Genomic DNA, 11,672 nt, shown 5'->3' on the forward strand with positions numbered 1-11,672 from the left:
ATAAATTACCTATCATACACGGCTGGAATAACACACAATTGACCACGAAACACAATTACACGCAGCAGGTTGTGAATCTACCCGCCATAATTTTTCTAAATTTATTGGTAATAAAGTTCTCAGCAACTGTGATGGCGTATGAAAACTTTGTTTCTTTTAACATTGTAAAACGGAAAGTATTTTTATTTATCTGAATTATGTCGTAGTACAGACAAAAAATGGGGTGTTTTAATAAGAAAACTTCCGTGAGTGACCCGTATTAATATATTTAATAAATGGGGTGTTATAATATTTTGAGTTTTATTTGACAAAGTTGTTTTTTGTGACAATCGCGTCCATGGCAACGATGTCCATAAATAATCTATTCTAACAGATGTTTTTTTGTTTGATCCATGCCTTAGGTACAAGACTTTTAAGACGTTCTGACGAATTAAGTGAAGCCATATTAAAAAAAAGTTTAGCGTTAAGTAATATAGATGTCGCTATTTTTTCGAATAAAGTGCTTTATATACGACTGTCCCTCCCCTGGATTTAAGTCATCATAGAAATCATAGAGATTAAAATAAACTGTATCTGTGCTAAGCCGAAATATTCCATGTCACATGTCAAATACCTATATTATGTTTACATTATTTTATTTTTATCTTGCTAATTATTTCAAAAAGGTAATTTTAAAAACGATATTATAAAAGTGCAAACCGAGCACTTTCATTTGATACTAAATTCGACCATGTTTTTTGCAAATATAATGACCAGAATAGCTAGGCCTCTCACAAACAGCTTTTTGGCCTTCTAAGCTCTTCTACCTCAATAATCCCTTAATCGAGCCTGCTCATAATTTAATCACTAAAATATAATGCCCTCAATTACACGTTTACCCAATTTCATTTAAATTAGAACAAATTTACTTAAGTTCTTGAGTATCAAACTATCTTCTGACAGTTCAGCTTAAAAACATCGAAATGCCGGGACGTGCCGCTAGCCAGCCGCGTGATCCAAGTCGAATGTAAGAACTTCGCTTCGCTTCGCTCGCTCGTTCGATTATTTTACACCATGCATGAAATAAAGATAATAATAATCAATAACAGCAATAATAATAACAGTCAATAATAAGAGAATAATTATTAGAAGAAAAACACAGATACGAGTTATTTTAAAACACAAGTTCTGTTTAATAAATCGGATAGAAATATAAAAAGTAGGTGAGTTGACCGTGACGTCACGATGTAATGTTTCATATAAATTCCATATTAGCAAATCGTTTTGACAGTTCTAAAAAAGTAACTGATTTGACTAGTAGGAAAATACCCTATTGATGTAAATGATAACACACAAGTATTACTTAATTAAAAACGAGCGAATATGATATTAAGCTAAATGTCTTAAAGTAAGATTTTGCTCAATCTTGCAGTTGGGTGTTAACCACTTGCATATTATAATATGCCGTACGGTAGTCTGTTAGTAATAATTTTCACTGTACTGAAAGCATTTCAGCTCCGTGTTGTACCTACTAAGTAATATAAGCACAGAATAATTAATAGTACTACCGTACAGAAAGGAAACTTCCTACAAAAACGAAGTTTGACAGCGGTTCAGGGTCGAATCATGCTGTCCCTTTCTAATATATGGTACTATCCCTTTCGGCTATTTAGGGTTGTCAAAAATCAAGAGATTATCTTATCTGTGGTCGTGCACGCAAAAGGAAGTCAAGTGGTGCCAACCCTAATAATTGCTCGGAGCAATGCTGAGCCGAGCGGAGCCGAGTTTGACCGAAGTCAGGAGTTTCGCACCCCTGATATAAGTATCGGAAAACGGGTCCCGAAGAACACCTAAGAGAATATTCTACTAATTACTTACTTAAATTTATTTCTGAGCTGTACAGGGAACGTAGCCATACTACGTGATCTGTCTAGGGGCGGAGTCTTTAAAATACCACGTTTGGTCACAGGAGGAGGGAGGGGCTTAGGTTTTCGTCATATAGTCCATAGTCTAATAAAACATGGTCTTCCATTCCCAGAGTGACACGGGCCTACGTCACAACAACATGGCCGCTATATATAGCGCTATCGCATATTATCATATAGCGCTGTCGCATGATGACGTAGGCCCGTGTCAGTTAGGTGACCTAGAAAAGACGGGAATGGAGTACCAGGCGGAGTATATTATTATACCATGGTACAGGGAACGTAGCCATACTACGTGATCTGTCTAAGGGCGGAGTCTTTAAAATACCACGTTTGGTCACAGGAGGAGGGAGGGGCTTAGGTTTTCGTCATATAGTCCATAGTCTAATAAAACATGGTCTTCCATTCCCAGAGTGACACGGGCCTACGTCACAACAACATGGCCGCTATATATAGCGCTATCGCATATTATCATATAGCGCTGTCGCATGATGACGTAGGCCCGTGTCAGTTAGGTGACCTAGAAAAGACGGGAATGGAGTACCAGGCGGAGTATATTATTATACCATGGTACAGGGAACGTAGCCATACTACGTGATCTGTCTAAGGGCGGAGTCTTTAAAATACCACGTTTGGTCACAGGAGGAGGGAGGGGCTTAGGTTTTCGTCATATAGTCCATAGTCTAATAAAACATGGTCTTCCATTCCCAGAGTGACACGGGCCTACGTCACAACAACATGGCCGCTATATATAGCGCTATCGCATATTATCATATAGCGCTGTCGCATGATGACGTAGGCCCGTGTCAGTTAGGTGACCTAGAAAAGACGGGAATGGAGTACCAGGCGGAGTATATTATTATACCATGGTACAGGGAACGTAGCCATACTACGTGATCTGTCTAAGGGCGGAGTCTTTAAAATACCACGTTTGGTCACAGGAGGAGGGAGGGGCTTAGGTTTTCGTCATATAGTCCATAGTCTAATAAAACATGGTCTTCCATTCCCAGAGTGACACGGGCCTACGTCACAACAACATGGCCGCTATATATAGCGCTATCGCATATTATCATATAGCGCTGTCGCATGATGACGTAGGCCCGTGTCAGTTAGGTGACCTAGAAAAGACGGGAATGGAGTACCAGGCGGAGTATATTATTATACCATGGTACAGGGAACGTAGCCATACTACGTGATCTGTCTAAGGGCGGAGTCTTTAAAATACCACGTTTGGTCACAGGAGGAGGGAGGGGCTTAGGTTTTCGTCATATAGTCCATAGTCTAATAAAACATGGTCTTCTCTTCCCAGAGTGACACAAGCCTACGTCACAGTAACATTGCCACTTTGTATAGCGCTATCGCAAATTATAATATAGCGCTGTCGCATGATGACGTAGGCTTGTGTCAGTCAGGTGACCTAGAAAAGACGGGAAGAGAGTACCAGGCAGAGTAAGTATATTATTATACCATGATATAGTCACTGTTTTCTTTTTCAAGCTAAGTATATACAAAAATGGCACAGTGTTTAGCCCTTTGAACTCACAAGTGGCAACACTGACACATATTTTTAAAAGTCAAACTAAGCTAACTATGCAGCGATTTTTATAGCACAGACGTTCAAGTGCTATTTTAAAAGTCAAACTTCTATGAAATTTTGACGTTTAGATAATAAGTGCACATCTGTGTTATAAAAATCACTGCCGAGTTACCTTGGTCTGACTCTAATTTTCTGTTTGCGAAGAATAATTTAAATTACTACATGAAAACTAGAGGAGAGGTGGGGAGGAGTCTTAGCTAGTACTACGGGCCGAGAGGAGGGAGGGGGGTAAACATAGTAGAAAATGAGTCACGTATATAGTATATGTATATATGTTCCTAGTCAGTTTCTGAGAAATTTAATAGGACTCGAGAGTTACGGGGGCTCTATTGAAAAGCTCTTCCAAGTATAAAGCTGTGGAACTTTTGACCTGTTCCATTCACTCCGAGCTTATTAAACTCAAAGAAAATTAATGTTAAATAGTTCGCTGAATTTGCGGTGTCTAGTTGTCTACTCGTGGTCTTTTGAAGCCAGTTATATTCGTAATATACTAGTAAATTTAACAAACATTTTTAATCAGTGTCCTAATTGCGCTTTGCCGTATTTCTTCATAATAGTTATTTGTTTTACAAGGGGTCAAAGTTGTTTGTTTAATCACTCGTGCATCACTCGTGTTAACCCGTCGAACGTCCACCATACAACAAATTGATGCAAAGCAATTTGACCCATATTGATCTGTAGTAACACACGTCTGATACGTCTGACTAAGTCGCTAGGACCCAAATTGAGTTAACATCACACGTGTGATACTAGGGCGCCCCACGGGTTAATATTATGTTGACTCTTGAGCCAGCAAAGATTCCAGATTATTTTTATTGGTTCGTTAAGTGGAATCTGGAGCGTTGCGAGGGTATCAAGGAACGATGGTTAAATCGCGTTCACCACGCCAACGCGAGGAAATTAGGGACCGTGCGCGTTGGAGGGACTGCCATCTTGTGGCATGAATCGGAAACATAAACATGTGCATTGCCGAGGCAAGTGCTGCCATCTACCGTGTTCGTACGTTTTCTTGTGGATAGTAGGTTCTGCAATCTTGTGGGCTATATCGGAAGCATAAACTTCACATTACGTGTCGCGCCAAAAATCTGACGGCTCCTGTGCTACTTCTTACAGTTCATGCACGCTCTCTATACCAACTGTAAAATATACAAATCAAATACAAATGAACGCCATTAAATATTTTTTATTCAAAATCATTTCTTGAAAGTCAACTCTACTGTCCAATATGAGGAAACAATTCAAAATTTGTATATATAATTATTTGTGACTCTTGTGAATAAAATGCAACTTTCTCATCACTTTTTTAAGAATAAAGGGAACCTTTACGTGCTAGTGCGGTGAAAATATACATACTATGTACTTGCAAAGTGGTCTCAATCTCATCAAACAATAGTCCGCCTCCAGAGGAGGAAACTTTTAGCAAACTACCTATTACAGCTCTCAATAAAAGAAAATGGCGGATAAACATCCCCGCTAAAAGTAATACGCCATTGCGGTAATGGTACTCAATAGCATGAAACATATCCGCATAGAAAAAACGCCCTAAAAACGTTCGGAACTCTAATCCTTGCGTTCTTATTCCGTTGAACTAAATGGCACTGAGGTGCTACTCTGAGAATATTACTTCTATCTTGGGGTGTTCGACAGTTCATAATACCGCTCCCATGAAAGTTAGATGATAATGTATACCTATTGACAAAAACTACACCAAAGGGCGTTGTAAGTTTTTAAAAACCGGCCAAGAGCATGTCCGGCCCTGCTCAGTGTTGGGTTTCGTAGTTACCCTTCCGTCACAATGGGCTACTAGAAAGTATAGAAGATTGTTAAAAAAGGGATGAAATTAATGTCGTAATAACGTTTAACTGTGGCTGTACGTCTTTTTACTTTGAAAGGTGATTTTTGCGATAACTCAAAAACGGGTAAATTTATCATATTCGCTTTTTTTTATAAAATGTGAACCATAAGGATACCTGCACATTAATTAATTATGAAAACATGACGAAAAACATGGTGCGCGACATAGGCCGTCGGCTTAGGCAGAAGGCGGAGGACCCCCGCTCCGAGTCGTTTCTGGTGCAAAGGCTATCCATAGCCATCCAGCGCGGCAATGCCGCGAGTATTATGGGCACTTTTGCACCGGAAGCGTCTAGGAGCGGCAGCAATATTTAGTTAGTAACTTGTGTGTGTTTAGTTTGTAAGTATGACTATAACTGTATGTATGTTGTGACATATAAATAAATACTTAATATTATGAAAATACCTAAGTAATTTAAAGCTTTCCATTTTATATTAAGAAATAAACATAAATATATAAGGACGAACATAAATACCTAACCAAAATAACAGTTTGCAATATCTTAATACACCATGCAATTAAATTTTATTAGCTCTGTGCATTGAAATTGAAATAGAAACTGAAATTGAATTATAGTGACAACATATATCACGATGGTTGGTCATGCGAGGTTGAATGGCAGTGTCATACAGTGAATCTACAGGATATATGAATAAGAATAAAATATATTTATTAGCACAAAACATAAAATAGTACATACATTTATTTAATAGAACAGAACATAATTGTGCTTAAAGGTCCTCACTCAGCTTGATGTCCAGAAGTGAATCCTAGGACCTACGTGACGCTGATTTTCAGTGAAGCCTGGTAGAAACTAAGGGCTGATTTAGACGGCGCGCGAACTCGCATGCGATTATAGTTACATTGCGGACTGTTGGTGACGTCCAATTCAACCCACCGATCAAAAACCGCAATGTAATGAAACGCATACCTACGAGTTCTCGCATCGTCTAAATGAGCCCTAAAACTAGAACTAAAACGAACGGTGGCATAGTCTAATAAAACATGGTCTTCCATTCCCAGAGTGACACGGGGCTACGTCACAACAACATGGCCGCTATATATAGCGCTATCGCATATTATCATATAGCGCTGTCGCATGATGACGTAAGCCCGTGTCAGTTAGGTGACCTAGAAAAGACGGGAATGGAGTACCAGGCGGAGTATATTATTATACCATGAACGGTGGCACAAATATGTAAGAAAATATAACAACACAATAAATATGGAGTCTTGTATAGTCTGTATCTTTAGGTAAGTACCTATTTAAATAAAAGTAGACTAACAATTTGTACATTTTCGGATAGTTATAACAATTATTGGTTAACCAACCAAATACAAAACCGCCTGGATCAGTCACTGACCGACCTACATTATTTTTTATCATGTTATTTTTTCATCTACCCTCACTGGCTTAAGGAGCCATTTGAGGGTAGATTTTGTTTACTTTTATTTAAATACCTAAAGATACAGGTATATCTTTGACCATAGTCTAATAAAACATGGTCTTCTATTCCCAAAGTGACACAGGCCTACGTCACAACAACATGGCCGCTATATATAGCGCTATCGCATATTATCATATAGCGCTGTCGCATGATGACGTAGGCTTGTGTCAGTTAGGTGACCTAGAAAAGACGGGAATGGAGTACCAGGCGGAGTATATTATTATACCATGTCTTTGACTATATAATAGGTTAATGACTTATATGTCCTATAAAATTCTACTAGAAACTCCCATACACCCGTTTCTCGTCTAATAAGCCAGTACCGAAATGTAGCTTTACACCCTCTTCGTTTTACGAGCGCCGACGGCCTTACATTGTTTAGCAAAACGCAATATAGTATCAGGTTAATATCCGATATTCGTAAGTCGAGGGTTAGCACTAACCAGGGGGTAATGGCGCGGGGAAAATAGCGGGGGGCAAGTGCGACGTACACTGCGATGGAAACTATTCATTATTTATTATTATAGCTTTATTTATCCATACATTTATATGAATATTATTGTATGGCCCCTATAGGGTAGAAAGCCTCCTCCATCTTATTTCATGTTTGTCTGTCTTGGGCTGTGGTCATCCAGTTTTTACCAGCTGTTTTGACAACATCGTCGACCCATCTTGCCTTTTGTCGTCCATCTCGTCTTTTACTGTGGGACCAAGCCACTTCGTTGTTTGCAATGTCCATCTGTTATCCTGGTATCTTGCTATGTGGCCTGCCCACTTCCATTTCAGTGTCCATTTCGTAGTGGAAGTGGAAATGGAAACTATTCATTAAGCGACTTAAAAAAGGATTTCGAGGTCTGCGAGATTTTTGGACAATCGAACCAAATTTTTAAGGTCGTCTCACAGTTAGTATACATGTGTCATTCACGATTGAGTGATTTAAAAGAACTATATCTTTTGATTGAACTCACTGATGATTTAACTCGCTCAGTCGCTCATCTATCTCAGTGTTCCTTGCGCGCTCTTTCCCACTCATGATTGAAATGAGCAGACCGAGCGTGGCGAGCGAGGAGCGAGTGAAACGATGCGAATAGGTTTCGGAGCGGTTCGGAAGAATTCGGAGGGTGTCGGAAAACATGGCGGGATCGTATCACGTGATTCGCCATCTTGGTCGAACCCATGGTATAATAATATACTCCGCCTGGTACTCCATTCCCGTCTTTTCTAGGTCACCTAACTGACACGGGCTTACGTCATCATGCGACAGCGCTATATGATAATATGCGATAGCGCTATATATAGCGGCCATGTTGTTGTGACGTAGCCCCGTGTCACTCTGGGAATGGAAGACCATGTTTTATTAGACTATGGTCGAACCTATGGCTAACATGGCGGGATCGTATCACGTGATTCGCCATCTTGGTCGAACTTATGGCTATGTGTATCTGATTAATTGACATTTCCCTCTACTCACTCTTGAACACTATAGTCTACAGATCCACTGAGCGAAGTGAGCGAAATGAGTGATATATATCACCGCGAGCGAAAGATATGAACCAATCTTTTCAACTCAGTGAAGCGTTTTGCGCATCTCTAACAGTTAGTCCGCTTGACTATCATCATATCAGGACCTGATGATGGGATCCTGGAGAAATCGAATTAGCTTGTCAAATATTATTGGCACATCCATAGTGATTTGGTAATTATTTATAAAGGCCTGTCCCACCGATGATGCCGGTGGTCAATGCTACTATGCGAGAGGAATAGCAATATAATACGCGTGCGATAGAGATAGAAAATGGCGTGTCAATGTACGAAATTCTTTGTGCTCGGCGTCCTTGCTTTATTTTGTAGTAGTTAACTTACTTTACTTAGTAAGTATACTTACTCATTAATTTGCTTTTGGAATCCTACATTCGGTGACAAAATGATCACATAAGTACACGTATTCTGTTTTATGAAGGCATTTTAGTAAATAATAGCTTATTTTTCTTTCGATTTCTGAATGTTTGGTCACAATAAGCGCCACTTGCACCATCCCACTAATCCGGAGTTAACCAGTGTCAAATTGTACTGGTAACCATGGTAACTTCAGGTTTAACCGGTTACCTCCCGGGTTAGTGAATGGTGCAAGAGGCCCCTATTCTACGAAAACGAAGCTGAAAAGTTAAATAGTTATACTGAAAAGTATTCATGCAAACTTTCACATCTACTCGTAATGGAGGGTAATAAAACATATGCCCTGAACTAAGCCCATTAGGTACAAGGCTATTCTTAATACCTATTTCAAGCCTTTTTAAGCAGCTTAAGTCTAAGAAAGGTTTTTATAACTTTGTTAGGATTAAGGATCAACTCACGCTAGACCGGGCCGGGGCCGGGTCGGAGCTTCCGGCGCTTCGTTTTCTATAGAAAGTACCACGTGATCACCGATCAGCCGTCATAGAAAATGACATGCCAGACGCCTCAGCCCGGGCCCGGTTTGGTCTAACGTGAGTCATCCTTTAGAACAACGTGCGCCTGATTTTCATCAGACCCACACAAGCTTTGGAATCGGCTTAAAAAGCAGATAAGTCGTTTTAAAGGATTATATACATTGAATTTCAGTAAAGGGATGCTTTAATGGTGGGTACCTCCTTATTTAAACCGTGCAAAGCTGAATTTCGTTTTGAATTTTTCTTTATTTAGGTATTTTAGTATGAAATTTCGGGAGTGTAAACTTCAAATGAAATCCCATCCGGACAAAAAATTTACTTTGCATATAGTTTAAAATAAAAAGTGGCAACAAATCCGTGCACTTAGGTTATTTTTTCTCTCCATTAACTATACAATTAATGGGATTGACAAATAAGCTTAAAATTGAATAATATAAAACTTAGCTTGAATATTCTTTGTCCTCGTTTTACACCTCTTGAAGCGTTATTAGGATCACACTCTATGATGGAAATAAATAACTTACCAAAAGACTTTGTCATCTAACTCTTCTCACGGTAGCGGCGCGATTCGGGAAATGAATTAGAGATTCACTAGATATGAAATAGTAAAGAAGGTACCTTATGGCGGTTGGCCCTTATGCTATTATTACCGCCGCTCCAATATTATAGCGGCCGCCATAAGGTACCTTTTGCCGTGGAACGTCATATATCTTCACAATTTCATATCTAGCGAATATCTAATTAATTTCCCTAATCGCGCCGTTTGTCATCTAACTTTTTTCACAATATTTCATAATACAACGTCTCAGTATGCGTCGCCCCTCAAAGTAATATGGTTTAATCAACAGCTCAGCTTATTAAGCAGTCAATTTAACGCTTGTGTTAAACGCTTAATAACAAAAGCCAAGATTAAGCGATTATATTAAACCGGTGGTGTTTAATAACGATAAAAATGTTCGTGTGAACGCCGCCTAAGGTGTTTTGGTAGTAAATTATGAAACTACGTTTATTCATACTTAAAGACGGTTATGTACAACAGCATTTTTGTTAATTAAAACATTTTTAAATAGGATTGCATCAAGGGGTTTGAATACTCGTACCGGAATTCCAGAATTTTTACGATATTGGTACCGGAATTGAAGAGGACCAATATCGAAATATCGGAATTCCGGTATTGGAACTTTTTAGTTTCGTTTTATAATAAAAATAATACATACAAGCATACTGCGATTATTGCGAATACATTGTTAAATCTCAAAATGTTTTCTCATATTTACTAACTTTATAGAACTACAACTTTATGGGAATAAATCAAAATTACCTATTTTAATTTAATATTTTGATTTGTGTTTTCATAGTCACACTACTGTGTATAAATTGTAAACTGAAATAGATTTATAACGAAGTGACGAAGCCCTCCAGTGAAGGCCGGATTCGAATCTTTAGCTGCAGATGTAGTGCATAATCGTATTTTCTCGTAAACGTTCGTATTTTTAGGGTTCCGTACCCAAAGGGTAAAACGGGACCCTATTACTAAGACTCCGCTGTCCGTCCGTCCGTCCGTCCGTCCGTCTGTCACCAGGCTGTATCTCACGAACCGTGATAGCTAGACAGTTGAAATTTTCACAGATGATGTATTTCTGTTGCCGCTATAACAACAAATACTAAAAACAGAATAAAATAAAGATTTAAATGGGGCTCTCATACAACAAACGTGATTTTTGACCAAAGTTAAGCAACGTCGGGAGTGGTCAGTACTTGGATGGGTGACCGTTTTTTTTTTTTGCTTTTTTTTTGTTTTTTTTTTTTTATATGGTACGGAACCCTTCGTGCGCGAGTCCGACTCGCACTTGCCCGATTTTTTATGCTACTTCAGACAACTTCAGTACTTTTTGTACCGAGACTGACTGAAATAGCAAGACACGTTCGTACGTTTCCGTGAAAATACGATAGAAAATAATTATGCACTGTATCTAGTGTATCTGTATCGCGACTAACGCTGTGAAGCCCTAGGCCACCCCCTCAGATCAGAACCTGTCCCAATTGGCTACTTTCCTACTAGTCAAATCAGCTTCTTTTTTAGAACTGTCAAAACGATTTGCTAATATGGAATTTATATGAAAACGTGTGTCACAGGCAACTCACCTACTTTTTATACTTCCATCCGATTTATTAAATAGAAATTGTGTTTAAAAATAACTGCTATGTTTTTCTAATAATGATCTGGTGTTTTATTTCGTGCACGGTGTGAAATAATTTATTTTAAGTAGAGGAAAATACCCAATTCTTCGACTACGAGTAAGTACGAGTAGGTATATGCCATCATAGAAAGACTAGGCGTCTTCGTGACTGGAGGGCTTTGTCACTTTTTCTATAGCGTATGACATTTATTTCAGTTTATAAACATAATATGTAGAGCCGTATAATTCACCCCTTTAC

Source organism: Cydia splendana, chromosome 6 (assembly GCF_910591565.1).
Source record: "Cydia splendana chromosome 6, ilCydSple1.2, whole genome shotgun sequence".
Taxonomy (NCBI): domain Eukaryota; kingdom Metazoa; phylum Arthropoda; class Insecta; order Lepidoptera; family Tortricidae; genus Cydia; species Cydia splendana.